Consider the following 17621-nt stretch of genomic DNA (forward strand, 5'->3'; position numbering starts at 1 on the left):
AAAGTAAGTGAAGAACCTAAAAATAGAAATAGTTTTTTTCAAAATACATTTGACATTTTATTCCCCCCCCATTATATGTAAAAACAAATTTCATTCATTTTTAAAATTCTGAGTTTCAAATTCTCTCCCCATCCCTCATTGAGAAAGCAAGTAATTTGATATTATAGATGGGCAGTCATGCAAACCATTTTTTCCATAAGTTATAGTGTGAAAGAAAACACTGCTCCCCCCACAAAAAAAACACAATTAAAATAAAGATTTAAAACTGTATGTTTTGACCTGCACACAGAATTCCATCAGTTCTTTCTCTGAAGGTGGAAAGCATTTTTCCATCATAAGTCCTTTTGAAATATCTTGAATCTTTGAATTATTGAGATAAGTAATTCACAATTGATTTTCACACCATATTGCTGATACTGTGTATAATCTTCTGTTTCTGCTCATTTCACCTTGCATCAAATTTTTCTCAGGTCTGAGAGAAATCTCATCATTTATTGCAGTACAACAGTATTCCAACACATTCAAATACCTCAGCTTATTCAGCCATTCCTCAATTAATTGGCATTTCCCCAATTTCCAATACTTCGGCACCACAAAAAGAACCGCTTTAAATATTTTTTTTACATATAGGTCCTTTTCTTTTTTGTTTTTTATCTCTTTAAGATACAGACAGACAGCAGCTTTATCACTGGGTCAAAGGGTATGCATAATTTTATAGTACTTTGAGTATAGTTTGGAATTGCTCTCCAGAATAGTTGATTCCCACTAAGACTACATTATTGCCTCAATTTTCTCATATCCCTTCTAACAACTGTCCTTTTTTGTCATATTAGTCAATCTGATTAGGTGCATTTCTCTAATAATAGTGATTTGACTTTTTTTTAATATGACTATGGATAGCTTTGATCTCTTTGTCTGAAAACTGTTTATTCATATTCTTTGGTCATTTAACAATTGAAGAATAATTCTTATTTTTAGAAATGTGACTCAGTTCGCAAGTCTCAAATGAGAAAGAATATATAATTTTTTTCAGTCATGTTTATCATGTATTTTCCTCCACCCTATTTCCCCCCTTTTATTCTATACACTCTATCCTTTCACCCTATCCTCAAGTGTTTTGCTTATGACTACTGAGTTCCTCAGTCTTCCCTACCTTTTATCAGTAGCATAATACAGATTTCTATACCCAACTGAAATAACTTCCTGGGGCAGCTAGGTGGCGCAGTGAATAGAGCACTAGCCCTGGAGTCAGGTGTACCTGGGTTCAAATTTGACCTCAGACACTTAATAATTACCTAGCTGTGTGACCTTGGGCAAGCCATTTAACCCCATTGCCTTTTTTAAAAAAATTAAAAAAATAACTTCCTAAAGGGAGTAAATTAAGTTGAATTTAGTTGTAAAATCAAACTGTAGAGCATCAAGAAGAAAATGAGAAGGGGCAAATTAGGTACAGTGGATACAGCACCAGTCCTGGAATCAGGAGGACCTGAGTTCAAATCCAGCCTAAGACACTTAATAATTACCTAGTTGTGTGACCTTGGGAAAGTCACTTAACCCAGTTGCCTTTCCAAAAAAAAAAAAGGAAGTGGGAGGAAAAAAACAGATGCTCCTACAAGCCCCTACAGTAGGAGCTCCCAAGGAGCCTGGCCAAAAAAGGCAAAGAGAAATGAGATGGCAATTAGGAGGGATAGATGAATCAAATGAAGATTTTTGAAGAAGAGTAAGATAAGGTTTTTTAAAGAGGAAGACACAGGCAAGTCTGTAGACAGAAGGGAAGCAATCAGTAGCCAGGGAGACTGAATATAAATGAGGGTAAGGAGGCAATGTCTTGGAAAAAGAAAGGATAGAAAAAGAAGGGTTAGCCTTGGCAAGAAGGCTTCACTTCTTCTTGGGGTGAAGGAGGAAATGGTGACAAGGTATCTGGGTAATCTGAGCTGTAAACCATCAGCTTCTAGAAGCAGGCAAGTCAAAGAAGATAGAAGTTTCTCAAGTATTAACAAACAACAGAACTAAGGAAAAGTAAAGAACTATTGCCCTGTTTGAGACAGGAGAAATTCAGAAGAGTAGGAAAACTTACCTCTTACTACCCATCCCAAGATAACCCATCCCAAAATAACCTAACAAAGGAAGAAATAACATTTATGGTAAGGATCATAGATCACAGGCTGGAAAAGGATATAGAAAATACCTACTCCAACTCTTTCATTTCACTGATGAGGAAACTAAAGGTCAGAAGTCAAACAAAAAAAGAGAAAAGTCAGAATTCAAATCCATGTACTCCAATTCTGAATTCTGAGCTCTCTACCACTATACCTCTATTGCCATCATAGCTGGGAAAGTAGCCTAAGCAAAACTTATTTTCCTATTTCGTCTGCCTCTCCCAAGTCTTACCTTCTCCCTCAAAGGATCTTTTATACAGGGTGTATTTCAAAATGCCTTAATACAGGTTTAAATTTTTGAAGCTTAAAACTACACTAAGTCTTTGGGGACTATATGTCTTCCTAAAACTTCATTCTAAAACAACTTATATGGACATCTTCTTAGCCCTTCTGGTTTTATTTTGTAGCACACACCCAATACTTCCAAAATGCTCAATCCTCCTCAATTTACCAACTGCTAGCACTGTATATAACACATAATAAATGTCCAATATAAGTTTTATCCTTTATCATTCATACCCTCGGGCATTAGGAAAACAAATTGATTAAAATGATTCCTACAAGGTAATGGACAACTCCACACAACCTTTCTGGAATAGATTTATTAACTCAAAGAAATCTGTAACTTTTTGAAATTTTATTCAGAGTGGCAAAAAGATTTAAATTCTATCACCTCTACTCTGCTTACTTCCTTACATAAGGATAGTCCTGAAAAAAAATTCAGGACAACATGCACAAGACTGAAGCGAATTCTCCTTTCAATTAGCCTAATGACACAGTTACCTTAAGTTCATATGTCTTTCTTTTCTTTCTTTCTTTTGGAGCAGAGGAAAGCAATAATGGTTAAGTGACTTGCCCAGGTTCACAGAGTTAGTGTCTATGGCTGGCAGGTCCTCCTGACTCCAGGGCATCTAGCTTCCCCTGAAGTTCCATATTTCCATGAGAAGGATCTATCAAATTTATAATATTAAAAAATGAGAATAGTTTTAGCTTCTAAACAATATTTTTGTATCATTTAGAATTGAAGTTTTCGTAGTACAACAGACTTAGTGTAGCCTACAAATAGACTTTAGTTAGAATATTTCTTTAACTTTTTAACATTATACAAAAAAGTTTCCCCATCTTCAAACAGGTGATATTGGTACTAACTTCCTCACTTTCCTTAATTAATGAATGTGAGTTACTGTCCTTCTGGTTTTTAAAAATACATACAAAAAAGGGGCGGCTAGGTGGCGCAGTGGATAGAACACTGGCCTTGGAGTCAGGAGTACCCGAGTTCAAATCTGACTTCAGAAACTTAATAATTATCTAGCCGTGTGGCCTTGGGCAAGCTACTTAACCCCACTGCCTTGAAAAATCTAAAAAAAAAAAAAAAAAAAAAACCATACAAAAATATAACAAATTTGAGGTTCAATGTACAATATGCTTTTCTTCTATGATAAAAATAGAAATGCTAATCTAATATTTTTGGTGAAATTCAGAATAAAAATAATTTAAGAATCTGAAATATTCTTTAATAAAAACTATGCTTACAACTCAGCCTTTTCATGATAATGAAGCTCACCTTTCCAGATATTTCACAACACATGTTTATGTGACCTTAATAATAAACATCATACTATAAAATAAGAGAAACAGCTATGAGCAGGTAATTTGTTCTTAAGCAAAGAAGAGATAGAGGCAATTACAAAAGATAAAACAGATGACTATGATTATATAAAACTAAAAAGTTTCTATACAACAAATGAGCATAAGAAGGGAAAACAGTCAAATGGGGGGAAATCTTTGTTTAAAATGTCTCTGATAAGGGTTTGGTATCAAAGACACATAAATGCATACACATGTGTATATATACAAATATGTATAGTAGGGGCAGGTAATGCATATTCACATACAGACATACATGTAAGTACATATATGTGTATAAATGTAAACACATACACACATGTGAACAGTACTCAAAAGAAGAAATACAATTAATAACAAAATATTTACAGCAGCACTTTTTTTTAAATAGCAAAGAATTGGAAACAAAAATAAATGCTTATCACTTAGGGACCACACCACAAAGTGTGGCAGCAATAATGAAAAATTATTGGCCTGGATGAATACAGAAATTAAGGTAAAGATTACATGCTGAACTGAAGCAAAAAAAAAGTCAATGTACACAAATGACTACAAAAATGTAAATGAAAATAATCACTTAAAAAGTATCAAAAGTGAATGCTGCAAAAGTATAAAAACAAGTATGGCTCAAAAGAAGAGATGCAAAAAGACATTCTGACACCTAACCTAGTCCTTTAGAGAGCTGGAAATTCAGAAGTACTTTAGATTGTACATATCTTCAGACTTTTATAGATGCATTAATAGGGTATGCTGATATGGGATGGCTATCTGTGAGGGGGAGGAGGGATACTGGGAGAAATTAAAGTGACAGAAAAAAGATATGAATAAAAAGTTATTTAAAACAACAACAAAAAGAAGCTATCTTTTCTGGTAAAAGTATTGAAATAAGAATAATTGAAGATTTAATGGAATTATAAATATGTTCTGGATTCAAATCCTTTTTTTTTACAACTTCAATGTTTACAGTTATGTTGAACCAACCTAGTGACCAAGGAAGTAGTAAAAACACTCCTGGGCTTATAAATGATACCACTTTCTTAACTGAAGTTAAGTGATTTTTCCCAAAATCGCAATCAAAGCAGAAGTGGAAAAACTAAAACAAAAATTCCTTGCTTTGTTTAGCATTTTTCTTTCATTACAACTCTACATTGTACACAGACTAAAAGCCTGACAGAAATTAAAGGTTTTTACTCTTCCCTAATTAACTCTCCCATTTGTCACAGCTCTTTCTTCCTTTCCTCAATCCTCTTACACCACTCATCCCCCTTAAAAAGACTCCAGCTCCTAACTGAGAAAAATAAAGGCAATCCACCATAAACTCCTTCTTCTACCCTTCATTACATCTCAAAACACCTTCTCTCCAATCATCTCCTTCACTACCATATGATTTCAAGTAGGCCCTTCTCAAAGGCAATCTCTCTACTTGTTCTGATTCCAACTCATTTCTACTCTTCTGGTGGTTTTTTCCCCCAACAATCACCTTCCCTCTCCATCTAATATCCAAATTTTATAATGTACTCACTCTTTCCCTTCTATCTACAAATGTAATTTAGACAGCCTATCCTTTAAAAAAGAAAAACATTTTTAAAACACTGCCTAACCTTTCCATTTCTCCTCCTCTATAATAGTTAAAACCACCAAAATAAAAATCTGTCAATATTCACTGCCTCCACTTCCTTTCTCAGTCATTTCTCGATCCCTTGCAATCTGGCTTCTGATCCCAAAATGACTTCCAAGTTAGCAATGTCCTCTGAAATGGCATATTCAATGGGCTTTTTGTCAGTCCTCATCCTCTTTTGGTCTAAACTTGACACTGTTGACTACCTTTTCTTCTTCCTGGATACTTCCTACATGGGTATTCTCTCTCAGTTCTTTATTCTGTCTTGGCTGTTCTCTTACTGGCCAAAAGAAAGCTACTGCCATAGCCCAAATGAGAGGAAAATTAAAGTTGTAGCTTTAAGAGTGAAGAGAAGGGGACCTACCCCAGAGATGTTGTGAAGGTAGAGATGACAATATTTGACAGCAAACTGGATATGGGAATGAGTGAGGAGAAAAGGTTGATACTGAGCTTGACAGTAATAGGCAAGTTGGGAGCAGTGAGAAAGTTTTGGACAGGCTGAGTTTGAGATGTCTCCAGGGCATGTACTTTGAGATGTCACAGAAGTTAAAGATGTTAGAATAATGCTCAGGAGAGACTGCAGGATTTGATATATCCAGATGTGATAGGAGAACTCTCTACAAAGAGGTGAAACCCATCCCATGAGAGTTGATGAGATCAATTAACTGATAAACATTAAGTGCCTTCTAGGTGCCAGGCCTCCTAGGATCACCAAATAAGATAGCATACAACTATAAGGAAAAGGGCCCAAGGGTCATATTTAGTGGGTGCAACTTGGATGAAGTACTAGGAAAGGAGTTTGAGGGAGTAGTTGCACAGATAGAAGAACCAGTAAAAGAACAGTATCACAAATACTTAAAGAGAAGAAAGTATCTAAGAAGAGAAAGTGATCAACAATGACAAATGTTGCAGAGGAGTGAAAATGAGGACAGTAGATACAGCAATTAAGAGATCACTGGTAACTTTGGACAGGGCTGTTTCAGATGAATGACGAGGTTAGAAGCTAGATTCTAGAGGGTATAAAATTGAGTACCAAAGGAAAAAGACACTGACTATGGCTTTTTTCATGTAGTTTACAAGAGGAGGAAATATAGGATGCTAACTAGTAGGGAAACAAAGAAATGTTTGCGGACAGCAAGGGAAGAGCCAATAAACAGGAAGATATGAAAATAAAATAAAACAAAGAAAGAACAGCAGATGCAATTTTCTGGAGGAGGTGAGCAGGGAAGGGATGGAGAGGGGAGATAAAAGGGTTTGCCTTTGCAAAAAAGAAGGGCTGACTTATTATCCAAAGCCCCAGTAAAAAAAAGAAAAGCAAGTGTTTACTAGTCATTTCCCAGTGAAGATTCATAGAAATGTCAAATCCAAAGTTTCCAACCCTGAATCCTCTTCCTAAAAATCCAACTCTTTCTAACTTCATTATTTCAATAAAGAGCACCACCATCCATCCACTTACCCGGACACCCTATCTTGAATCAGTTCATCTCTTCACTCTCCCTCATTCCACTAACATATATCCAATTAGTTGTCTCATTTTGTGTGATATTACTTCATTTTACCTTCAGAACACCTCATATAAGTTACTTTCTCTTTAAAGACCCATAAAGCTAGCAACATAGTTCAGGCTCCTGTCACTTCTTTCCTAGACTGCTGAAAAAGCTCCCTGGTTTAAGTTTCTACTCCCTCTAATCCTTCCTCCAACCTACCCATCAATCTAACATTTCTTAATGGCTCCCTATAACCTCTAAGAGCAAACAAACTCTATATGACATTTAAATGCCTCCATAATCTGGCTCCAACCTACCTTTTCCAGGCTGGGTTCATTCTTTACACTTGAATCCCTAGTGACTATCATGGTGCTTGACACATAAAAGGCATTTAATAATACTCATTGGTTGAATGCTACAGAAACTTTCACTTACAATACCCCTCCCACAGACTGTTTATGCCTATGCCTGGAATGTTCTCCCTTCTCACTTCTACCTCAAAGAATCCTTAGTTTTTCCTTCAAAGTTTACCTCCAACACAAGGCCTTTCTTCATTTCCTCTCCCTCAACTGCAATTGTCCCATGTTCAAAATTACTTTGTACAAATTTTTGCCTTAACTTTCATAGATATACTGTATTTTGTCACTTCCTATAGAATATAAATTCCTTGAAGGTAGATGCTATTTAGTTTGTATTCTTGTATCCCCATTACCTAAGAAAGTACTTAATACAAAAGTAGGTGCTTAATTAATACTTGCTGATTTATCAGTAGGAATAATGAACCCTGCTTGGCCAATTCATATTGAACTTATAGGAAGCTTTAATTTAAACTGCCTCAATCCTCCAGTGGGTCAAAAATCCTTTTCTTGGATTCACAAATATCTGTAATTATACTCTCTGTTTTAATATTTACAACATCAGGTCATATTCAACCCAACAGATCACATGAATTTGTGTATCCACTGTAACTTGCTCTGCTATAGAAATTACAATCCTTTCATACCCACAATAAATTTTTTTCTGACACTAACATCGAAGGTTGCAGCAGTATAGAGTAATGCCAACCTGCATTTACATAGTGATTTTATAATCTACAAAACAATTTTCCCACAAAGAAAGTCAATTATTACCCCCCTCCTTTTTACAAATGAGGAATCTAAAAGGCTTGGACTTGTCAAAGATCCTACAGGAACTAGGATCCAGGTATATGGACTCCTTTCATCATTTATATCATCAATTAAATTACTGCAAACATCTTCCTGGATGTTAAACAGTTCTTCCCTCAAACAGCCCCATCCCAGTCACCCCCAACAACAATAATCCCCTTCCCCTCTTATTCTAGGCATCATTTTTAGCTAAGTAATGTTCCCTTTTTTTTTAGATAGGTCAACTAGTCAAGCCTTTATTCTGATTACTATTTAAATTTCTAAATGTTACTGGTAGATAGTCAACTCAGGATGCTCTTTCATTTATGTCACTGCATTTAAATACAAGCATGAAAAAAAAAAAAAGAGAACCTAACTCTTGTTTTGTACTTGCCTTTATCCCAAATCTAGAGCTGGGACATGCCTTACCAGATAAATCATAATATATTATGAGATATGTGAAGGAAACCTAGATTGGGCATGGGTCTACTTAAGGCAAGCCTCTCCACCATTTACACATCAAGGTAAAAACTGCCACAAATAGTGGCTTCATTGACAGCCAAAGATAAATATCATCACTGAAAGACATCATCCTGAATTCCAAGCAGCTACTATCCAACTCTCCCAGTCTCTAGAAATTTGACAGTGTTCTTCAATCTAAATCAAATGAGCAGACAACAGATGGACACTAGCTTCCCCCATTTATCATAAACTAATAGGGTAGCAGAATTGAACTAAAAGGGATCCACAGAACAAGGCCAACCCCCCCCCTTATCTTATAGATGATAAAAACTGAGCCCTAGAAAGGTTAAGTAGCTCACCCAGGATCAGTTATGTAATAAAAGTGTATAAGTTAGGGTTTGAACCATGTCTTCCTGAGTTGCAGTTTAGCACTCTTATTCACTATACCTTACTGCCTTTCTCCTTTCTAGAGTAGAATCAATACTGTTGAGAAAGTCTGAATCTAGTCTTAAGTGCAATTATAAATATTTGCAATGACTTTGCCAATAATAATGGGTTCTACATGTTAATGGTTGAAATCCCTTATCATCATGATTTCAATGTCATGGAAATTAGGAGTTCAAAATATTTTCAACATAATCATCTTATTCTCTTTTATTGACCAAAACTAATTTGTTTAAAGAATTAATAAAGTTCACAAAAGTGGTTTTGTTTATTTATGGGGGGAGGTTGCAAGGCAGTGGGGTTAAGTGACTTGCCCAAGGTCATACAGCTAGGTAATTATTATATGTCTGAGGCTGGATTTGAACTCAGGCCCTCCTGACTCCAGGAACAGGGCTCTCTCCCCTGCCCCACCAAGCGGGGGGGGGGTAATGATTTGCCCAAGGTCACAGAGGGAAAGAGTGTACAAGACAGGATATGAATTTAGGTTCTCCTGACTCCAGGCCTGGTAGCTATCCATTTCACTACTTAGCTGTCCCACAAAGGTAGTTTTTTAAAAAAAAGTTAAAGGAGGTATAAATGCTTAAATGGGGTTATGACCATCATAGAGTATACAAAAATGCTACTATCTGGAAATATATCAATAAAATGTCAAAGATCTGTGGTTTCATTGGTGTGGGAACTCCTCCACCAACAGACAGCAACTGCCTATATGTCTTGGTAGGTTAATGATCAAAGAGGAAAAATGACCTGAATATGGTTTCACCTACCTAGTGTCAGTGTAGTATATAGAATCTGAATTCAAGTCTACATGTCTGCAAAATCCAATATGCTACCCACTCCATCACCAGCTTGTCTTTGATTTGCTATTTTTTAAAAATAAATAAGGCACATGAAAAATGCTCTAAATTATTATTATCAAAATACAAATTAAGTAAGTCTTGAGAAACTACCTCTTAACTATCAGACTGGCTAACATGACAGAAAAGGAAAATGATAAATATTGGGAGGGGATACTTAAAAGCTGAGATGCTAACATACTGCTGGTGGAGTTATGAAATAGTCCAACCATTCTGGAGAACAATTTGGAACTGTGCCCAAAGGGCTAATAAACTGCATACTCTTAAATCCAATAATATCACTACTTGGTTTATATACCAATGAGATCAAAGAAAAGAAAAAAGGACTTATTTGCACAAAAATTTAGCAGTGACAAGATCACCTGGGAACAAATAGTATGATTATGATTGAAAAATATTGTGTGGGGAGGGGGGCTAGGTGGCGCAGTGGATAAAGCATCGGCCCTGGAGTCAGGAGTACCTGGGTTCAAATGTGACCTCAGACACTTAATAATTACCTAGCTGTGTGGTCTTGGGCAAGCCACTTAACCTCATTTGCCTGGCAAAAACCTAAACAAACAAATAAATAAAGAAAGAATAGAAAAATATTGTGGGGTTCGCTAGGTGGCACAGTAGATACAGCATGGGCCCTGGAGTCAGGAGGACCTGAGTTCAAATCCAGCCTCAGACACTTAATAATTACATAGCTGTGTGGCTTTGGGCAAGCCACTTAACCCCGTTTGCCTTGCAAAAAAACCTAAAAAAAAAACCCCAGATAATAATTACATAGCTGTGTGGCCTTGGGCAAGTCACTTAACCCCACTACCTTGCAAAAACCTAAATACACACACACACACACACACACACACACATATAGCGCTATAATAAATGACAAGGAGAATGGTTTCAGAAAAACGTGTGAAGACTTTTATGAAAGAGAACCAGAAAACTGTACACAATAACAGCAAAATTAATATAAGGATAGGGGGCAGCTAGGTGACACAGTAGATAGAGCACTGGCCCTGGAGTCAGGAGTACCTGAGTTCAAATCTGGCCTCAGACACTTAATAATTACCTAACTGTGTGGCCTTGGGCAAGCTACTTAACCCCACTGCCTTGCAAAAAAACCTAAAAAAAAAAATGCAGATCAAAATTATAAGGATGATCAACTGTGAAAGATTTGGCTACTCTAATCAAGACAAGATCCAAGACAGTTTCAAAAGACCCATGATGAGTAATGGAAGAGAGAACTGATAACTTTGAAGTTATACTTTTTAACTTTTCTTGTTTTATTTTGCACCATGGCTAATATGGGAAATATGTTTTGCATGCATTCACAGGTATCACCATTATTAAATTTCTTGACTGCTCAAGGAAAAGGAAGGAATGGTGAAAAGCAGAAAATTTGGAACTCAACATTTTAAAAAAAGATTGCTTAAAAAAGTTTTTATTAAAATTGGGAAATACTAGACAAAATAAATAAAATATATTAAAATAAATAATATAATAAATGACTATCCTATGTTAAGAAAATTAAAATGGCAGAAAAAGTCTCTAAACAAATGTAAGGATAATTAACAGTGGTTATTCTGGAAAACTGAACATGCATTTAGGTCCAAAGCTAAATGCCTCACAAATATTATCTCATTTGATCTTGACAATAATCCAAGGAGGTGGGTGCTGTTTTGATTCTCATTTTTACAGCTGAAAAAACTGAGATAGAGGCTAAACTGTCAGTAGTCTCATCTGAACTCAAGTCTTCTTGACTTCTGGCCCAAACCACCATCCATTGACCTACCATCATCTAAGAAAAGCAGAAAATTTAAGTATTTACTAGAAAGATTTAACTCACAGTGAAGAGATTATGCAAATTGGGTTTAGGTGAATTAACCTAAAGTCAGTCTCAAAAACAAATAAAAGACATTTTTTTTCCCTAGGCTCCAGAATCACAAATTGCCTTACTTCTCCCACTTTACAAAGGAAGAATTTCGATCACTGGTCCACTCTCTAAGCAATCCTGTCCAATCTTCATACCTTAATGAAAAACAGGAGAGCCTCCATTAAGAAAAACCTAATGGAGTCCCAGGATCAGTACTGCCCTGGCTCCGAATCTTTTAGGAGCAGTGGATCTGTCAAAATACCCAGACCAATGACACCCTGCCAGAAAAAGTACTAGACTACCTGAGTTCACTTGCTGAAAGAACTTCCCTCTTTTACTCTCCATCCTGCCACATTATTCTAAAAATTCTTGATTTAACTTATAAGATTAATCATCTATTAAGCAGCACAATAATTGTTTATCATTAAATGTCAAATTCTTAAACTTCATTACATGCTAAATTCTGCGATTGGATATACTCGTCTTCAGTTTGCTGGTGGTATAATATGTTCAATCACTGACAATGAAATCAAAGAAAATATTGATCTCAAAGCAGCATTAAAATACAGTAATTCTTTTTTTTTTTGCAAGGCAAATGGGGTTAAGTGGCTTCCCCAAGGCCACACAGCTAGGTAATTATTAAGTGTCTGAGACCAGATTTGAACCCAGGTACTCCTGACTCCAGGGCTGGTGCTTTATCCACTACGCCACCTAGCCACCCCAGATACAGTAATTCTTAAACATAAATTGCTAATAGACAAAAACAGAGTAGTAATCTATTGTCACCAGGACAAAAATAAGGAAATAGACTGTTATTTAACTGTTACCTATATTTTAGAAGTAGTATTGACCCCTATTATTCCTCTAAAATCAGGTATGTTACAAACTAATAGCTTATAACAGAAAATTAAAAGACAAATCCATTCTCAGAGGCAATACTGAAATACTCTCTATGCCACTTTACACACGTGTAAATTACATACACACATACAATTTTTTAATTGCCCTACAACTGGATGCAAGATAAAAGATAAACTTGTCTGGATATCTGAAATCCTACGATGAATACTGACTCTGGGACAAACTGAAAATTAAAGAAAAATTATACAAACTTGAATTTTTTAAATGATGATAAAATTTCCAAATTGTACTTTTCCCAAATAAACAAGAACTTCATATATGATGGGGAAACTTACATCATGAAAAAACAGGCAGCTTCAAACCAAACAAAAACAAGATGATATCTTCAGAAACAGGTAACTAGACACCACCTCAACAGAAGCTGTCAAAAGGAACATCTGGGAGTTTACTTTGAAATACTATTTAGTTTTTGGTTGATTTTTGTGGCCTAAGAAAGAAATAATTTACTGCCATACAAAGAACCCTAAAGTTCAGTCTTTGGCACATTCCCCTAAACAAACTAGAACTAAATATAAGTACCCACTGGACCAGGAATCAGGATCTGAATTCCAGTCAAGGTTCCATCACTATATACATATACATATACATATACATATACATATACATATACATATACATATAGAAAGTTCACTTCATGTGCTTGTCAAGGCATCAACTCCCCAATGTCATGCTCTTCTTCAAGAGTGAAAGGTAAATATCATCATCAATGGGGAGTACTTCTAACCTGAGGTCTCAATTTTCTCATTTTTCAAAATTAAAGGAGTTGGATGCACATACACTCTAAATTCCATTCTAGTTCTAAATTTAAAATATTACAAACCTATGCCACATTTATAAGTATTCGTACAGTTAGCATCAATCATTGAAAATTGTTTATTTTCTAACAGGAGGAACATATTTTCAAAAAAGACAATTGTCTTCTAGATGCTATTTCCAGAAATCAATTCATAGCCCATCCAAAAATCATAACTCAAAAGTTCCAAGGATTGTTTGCAATCAATGAAAGCAGTGAACAATTCTATTTCCTCACAAAGTTTTGAACATAATTTTAATTCATTATAGTTCTCAAAATAACTTGAATAATGAAAGGTATCATTTTCTCAGACATGACAAGTTGCTTGTAATCCCTTAATCTGAAAGTAGTGATTATTAAATTAATTTTAGGGAATAACCTCAAAACACAAAACTATTTTTCCCCAGGAGTCAACTCAAAGTAACAAATCCTATTTTCAACAAGCAAACTTGATCACATGACTTCTCATGACAGCAAGTATCAGTAACACCAACACCAACATTTCCTCTACTCCCAAGAAAATGAGAAATGAGAAGTGAGAAGATTGTAAAAGACGGGAGGAAGATTCTGAAAACTAGAATTAAAAGGATAAGGGGCCAACCACAGTGAAGAAAGAATCAAGACTGAAAACAATAAAATGTTATTTCTTTATGGAACACAATTCAGGTCCACAAAGAGAAATGGAGTAATACAACAAAAACTATACTAGTTAAAAAAAAAAGCCAGTCTAAATGTAACATTTGGTATTTCAGCAGATCCAAAAATGCTTTTCTGAAATGAACTTCATATGTGTGTATGTGCAAATGTTCAAATGAGCATCTGATTAGCTCATTTTTCTAAAATATTTTCATAATTCAAAAAGTTCCTCAAAAAAATTTCGAATTCAAAAAGTCAAACCATTACAATTTAAAATCCGTTGCTGATATTTTTACAAGCAATAAATTTTAATGAAATTCTTTGCTTAGATAGAAAATAGGACTGACAATGGTAACACACTGACTAAAAGCAGTGTGTTTTAGGGGCTCAACTTGCCCTTGAACCACTCATGCCCGTGGGCTTTAATTATATCAATCCCATTTCAAATGTGTACTGCAGGGTGTCAAGACCAGAACATAAGAACCTTAATAGTGATTTCCGGTGCAGGTGATTTTTAACTTTCTTATGTTAGACTACCTGCTTTAGAAGATAGAAAATGCATTCAATCCTTACCCCTACTGGATATGTCAAACGAACGTGCGGATCAATTAGATCGTCTTTCAAACTTGAAATAGTCAAGTGAAAACATTATTCATAGTCCATCCCCTCCGATAAGATGTAAGCAGATTATTCGGTGTTTGTTTTGCTCGAGCTAAAGCGGCAAAAATCCCGTGGCTTCAGGAGCGGCTCGTGCCCACGGCAGGCAGCCCGCGGCCGCGAGGCGTGCGGTGCCGGGGGGAGGAAGGACTCGGCGATCCGGCGGAAGGCTGTGTTCCCGGGCGGCCCGGCTCTGCCCGGCATTCGGACCGCGGGCCAGCTCGGCCCCTCGGCCGGACCTCCAGTCCGCCCCGCGCACTTCGGCGCCCCGCGCACAGCCGGCCGTGCCCCGAGGACGCCAACTTTTATGTCGGCTGTCACCGGGGCGCCGGGCGGCCCCCTCGCGGGGCCCCGTGACTGCCAGGCTGCGCCCGCCGCTCCCCGCGCCGAGCCGGAGCCCGCAGCCCGCAGCCCGCAGCCCGGGCCGAGGCAACGTGCCGCGCCGCGGCCCCGGCGCGGGCGGCCCGGCCTCCCCCTCCCCGGAAAAGGCAAAAACCCGCCAGAGGATCGCCCAGGAGCGCCGGCCGCCCGCCCGCCCGCGCTCCGAGGGCCGCGCCGCGCCGCGCCGGGGGAGGGGGCGCGGGAAGGGCCGCCGCCAAGGTCACCCCCCGCCGCCGCCCCGCCCGGGGGAAGGCGGCAAGTTTGATTTCCACAAGCTGCGGATAAAGCCGGCGGCGCGCGCACGCGTGCGCGTGTGTGGGTGTGCACGCGCGCGGGGGGGGCGCGGGAGGTCCCGGCCCCCGCCCCCGCCCCGGCGGCCGGCGCCCCCCCGGCCCGGGAGCCGCCCGGCTCGCGGCTCCGCGCCCGCCCGGCCCGGCCCGGCCCGGCCGCGGGCGGCCAGGAGACGGGCGGGCGGCCCGGCCGCGGGCAGGGCGGGCAGGGCGGGCAGGGCGGGCGGCGCTCCGGCCCCGCCGAGGCACGGGCGCGCAGCCCCGGCCGCGGGGCCGCCCTCTGTCCCCTCCGCGGGCTCGCTTCCTACCTCCGGCCGCCGGGCTCGCCGCTCCGCGCACTCCGCCGCTCTCCGGGATCCGCCGCCGCCGCCGCCGCCGCCGCCGCCGCCGCCGCATCCAATCGCCTCCTCCCCCCCTCCCCTCCCCTTCCGCAGCTCGCCCGGCCGTGCCTCCTCCTCTCCGCTTCAAAATGGCGCCAAGCCTGCTCCGGCGGCTGCTCCAATGGAACCGCCGCCGCCGGCCGGGGGCAGGCGGAGCGAGGCGCGGGGGCGCAGCGCCCCCTGCCGACCGGCCCCGGCCCCGGCCCCGGCCCCCGCCGGCCGGCCTCCCCGGGCGCCGCTCAACCGCCCCGGCCGCCTCCCGGCCAACCGCGCCCTCGGGGAGCGGGGCGCGCGCGCGCGCTCCACGCCCGCCCCCCGCCCCGGCGCCTGCCAATCAAGCCGCCGCTCCGGGAAAGGCGCCGACCGCCGCCGACCCCCGCCCCGGCCAGGCTCCCCGGGACGCGCTCACGGCCCCGGGACGGGAGCGTCCACCCAGGCGCGAGAAAGCGCCTCACCCACCAGCCGCTCTGTTATTTCTGCTGTTCTGTTTTCGTGCATTTTTACAATTTGGTACTTAGTCGTCCACCAACACGAACGTTTAAATTTGCAAAAAAAATGAGAAAGTTGTTGGTCTTCCTAACCCCGCGCCCCCTCCCCGCCCCCCATAGCGCTTGTCTGCCTCGTCTTCCCTCTGCTCTGGGAGGGCGGACTCACTCTGGTTTTATTTTGTCCCCGGCACATAGGCAGCGTGCCCGTTATCACAGGCGCCTCGTTGATGTCACTTTATTAAAGGTGGATTTTTATTGCATGGCTATTCGCATAAAGATTTAGCGAGGTTGGCACAAAGCTGCTGTTTTCCCCTCTGCGTTTTTGCGCCCTGCTTTTCTGCTTATTGCCTCCGTTTCTCCATGCCCTTTTCAAAAGTAAATCATACTTTTTCAATTCACAATGTCCCGCATGGAAAAAATTTATATATTATATACTATATAATAGTTTATAGATATAATATGCTACATTATATACAATGTATTATGTTATATATATATGGCATTATGGACACACCTCTTTGAAGAGGACGCTGTTTTTAGAAACTTGGTTTCAATAGATCTAAATAGCGCAAGACAGGTTCTAAGAGACGAATTCTTGCCACAAAAACCTGACTTCGAGAGACCACTAGATGGTGCACTGTAGTCAGCGCTGAACTTGGAATCAAAAAAATTCTGTATTTAAATATTATTTCTAAAGACTGACAGAGTGCTTTCTGTGGGGGAGGGGGAGGGAAGCAAGATTGGGGGGAAATTGTAAAACTCAATATCTTTAATAAAAATAAATTTTAAATATTATTTCATATTTTTAACCTCACTCAGCCTGTTTCCTCGCTGGTAAAACGGAGATTAGAAACAGTACCTCGCTTATCTTGAAGGGTTGTTACCAAGGATCAAAGGAGAAAATTCATGTAAGGCACTTTGCATCCCTTAAAACACCGCGTGAGAGCTATTATTATCATTATAGTTATTCTTATATGGGAAGCACACCTCCTGGTTTCCAGATAGAAAGGCCGCAACTCCCAGGTCTTCTCACCTTTCCAGGACTTTTCTCACTTTACCTGAAATGATATCTCTTAGTCCTCTCCCAACTAGGCAGAGTTGTCCCCATTTAAAAGGCAAGAATGTGACTAGGCTCCAGTCTTACCAAAAGTTACTTGAGACAGTAATACAGCAAGTCATCTGCATCTGTCTCCTTAGCTACCTGCCAACAGAGATAAGATTTTTTTCCCCCCTGCATGAGTGTATTTTAAAAAGAGTTTTATTCCCAGGATAAAGGTATCACCAAACCTAACACAATTCCAAATATATAATAGACATCTAGCAATTGTTTATTGAATTGAACAAGAAAAGGCAAATTGCAGCATGTTTGATATAACAAATTCATATCACCACACTTTGTAGGCTACACCATTTTTTACT

General features: G+C 39.7%; 1 protein-coding gene across 8 annotated transcripts in view; it reads right to left on the reverse strand.

Annotated features, from left to right (window-relative positions):
* The window catches only part of PDS5B (PDS5 cohesin associated factor B), a 249318-nt gene extending 233612 nt beyond the window's left edge, over window positions 1-15706 (reverse strand). For 4 of the 8 annotated variants that reach the window (XM_074216066.1, XM_074216063.1, XM_074216059.1 and 1 more), the window contains exon 1: window positions 14580-14772. The gene's annotated coding sequence lies outside the window, so the exon portion shown is untranslated. Of the gene's footprint in view, window positions 1-14579; window positions 14773-15642 lie in introns of those variants that run through there. The other 4 variants (XM_074216067.1, XM_074216064.1, XM_074216069.1 and 1 more) reach the window with 2 other exon arrangements.
* Between the last annotated feature and the right edge of the window lie 1915 nt (window positions 15707-17621).

The sequence above is a fragment of the Macrotis lagotis genome, chromosome 1, assembly GCF_037893015.1.
Source record: "Macrotis lagotis isolate mMagLag1 chromosome 1, bilby.v1.9.chrom.fasta, whole genome shotgun sequence".
In the NCBI taxonomy this organism is placed as follows: Eukaryota; Metazoa; Chordata; class Mammalia; order Peramelemorphia; family Peramelidae; genus Macrotis; species Macrotis lagotis.